General features: G+C 30.7%; 1 long non-coding RNA gene across 1 annotated transcript; it reads right to left on the reverse strand.

Moving 5' to 3' along the window:
• Window positions 1-1,114: 1,114 nt before the first annotated feature.
• Window positions 1,115-1,755, reverse strand: LOC116349033. The gene is made up of 3 exons (XR_004201875.1): window positions 1,670-1,755; window positions 1,425-1,589; window positions 1,115-1,223 (listed from the first exon to the last, which is right to left on the reverse strand). It is a non-coding gene; the product is annotated as an uncharacterized LOC116349033 (long non-coding RNA).
• Between the last annotated feature and the right edge of the window lie 508 nt (window positions 1,756-2,263).

Consider the following 2,263-nt stretch of genomic DNA (forward strand, 5'->3'; position numbering starts at 1 on the left):
TATTTTTAACCAAAACAGTGACCATGGTCCACGAGCAAATGTAGGTGGCTATAGCACTGAAATTCATTCAATCGACGAATTGGCTGCGCCGAGTTACGTAAATCATGTTCAAAAACCATCAATAAATCGGATATCGGACAGTATTTTTAATCAAAACAGTGACCATGGTCTACGAGATGCTTTGGTACAAGGCAATAATGATGAAAAGTCCAGTGTCTATAAACACCTGCCTAGTCAGAGGCGTGTTTGGAGCTTACCAAAATACGACGACTTCCAAAGTAATGAGTGAGTACACATTTAAAACTGTTTATATATAAGACGCTATCGCCATTGTAACATTTTTGCATATTATAATATACTTTTTTTTTATTTTTACAGCCAAGGTTATAGTACCGTAAACAAAATGCCACAACAAAGAAAATCGATTCCATCCTTAAATCCTTTTCCAATTAATGGTCGGTTGCCAACACATGCACAAACGAGGGGTGCACAATTAGTAGCAATGGCCCTTGGACAGAAATTAACACATTCAAAATTTTGATTATATACTGTTTATAAAGCAACAATTGTATGAAAAGAAAAAAAAATATTGTTCATTTATGTGAATGGATTGACTTTATAGATATGCACAAGCATGCTTAATCAAAAATAAATGCAATTTTTATAAAATGAATTATTTAACAATTGTAAATTAAATTCGAATATCTTAATTAAACTTTGAAATTCAAAAAGCGTTTCGAAAATAAGAACAGAAAAATACATAGTATTTATAATAATGAAATCGTCATGAAGAATGCATTTATCTGCTGGAGTCCATTGTTATATATATAACGACAACTAATACATAATTTTAACTCGTTTTGTAATTGAATTTTCCGAAGGCACTCCTAAAACTAATTCTGCTTCTTGAACTGATTTAGAATATAATTGGTTTTTTTGAGTCGAAAGATTGGCCAATATAAGATCAGAACACTCTCCAAATTTGAAGATGTTTTTGATATTCGTCTTATGTGTTGTGTTATCTCCAAAAAATTTAACGTTTATTAGATCATGATTGAGCTCGATTACGCAGCATGGCCAATGGCAAAAACCTCTCATTTTGCATAATACAACGTCACCAATTTGAACACTCGTTGCATGTTTTGGTAGCGATTTTTTGACTGTAGCTATTGCCTGATGTTTCGACGATGTTGGCTGTCTTTTGATTTCATCATGAGATGTTTCTGCAGTTCATGAACGATAAAAATGTGTTAATATGCTAATTAACATTCATTTCCATATCAATAGGTGAGAATTATTGTATGCAGAAATTAAAAATGTCACTCTTTTATTTTTAAATGGATTCCTTCTCACATTAATCCTCATTTATTCATGTGCACTGTGTAAATAAATATGTTCAAACATCATATAATATGAATACGAACCATTTCTCGATGCTTTTAAATTGAAATTCCGATCATACCGTTCAGAAGCTACTTCATTGAGCCTAATTAGTGCTCCAGACATAGACCGTGTCTTTATTTGGTCATCAAAAGTGCCAACATGATCATGATCATCTCCGGATTTTTTTTGATGATTTCGTACTGAGTCTATATGAGACATGTTACATATAAATTAGTTTTTTTTATTACATAACCTAACTATTTTTATGGTATTTATATATACGAACCATTTGCAGATATAATAAAATCATCATTCCTAGGACTTTGTTCATGAACATTTCCAGCAAATTTTACCCTTTTTATTGGATTAATTTGGTCGTTATCCATTCGATGGGCATTTTTTCTTTTGATTTTAATGGTAAATGTATTGAGTTCATCTTGCCTAATATTGCATACCAATTTGGTGTTATTTTCAGAGGATGTTGCTCTACATCCAATTCTAATTTTCGAGAAAAAAACTCTTTCCAGTTTTACCACACATGGCTTGATTCCAAAATTCTTGAGATTATTATTATATTTTTCCATTATGAAAATAAATTTGAATTATATCTTAACAATGAACAGATAAAACTTAATGAAGACACGTCTCAAGTACTTGTTGCTACACACTATTAAGATAAAATATGATTATATGCAGCTTGAGCTGGTGGTGAATATGTGTATATAAGTGTACACACAATTTTTTTTACAGTGTAATGAACAGAAAGCCGACTTTAGCTGTCAAACGTTTATATAAACTAATATATTGAAATAAACGTTTAGATTAAAAGTAATATTCAAATTGGTTTTTTAAAATGGGTAAAATTATACATTTCGATAAA

The sequence above is a fragment of the Contarinia nasturtii genome, unplaced genomic scaffold (genome assembly GCF_009176525.2).
Source record: "Contarinia nasturtii isolate CC-2019 unplaced genomic scaffold, AAFC_CNas_1.1 Cnas_scaffold_2783, whole genome shotgun sequence".
Classification (NCBI taxonomy): Eukaryota; Metazoa; Arthropoda; class Insecta; order Diptera; family Cecidomyiidae; genus Contarinia; species Contarinia nasturtii.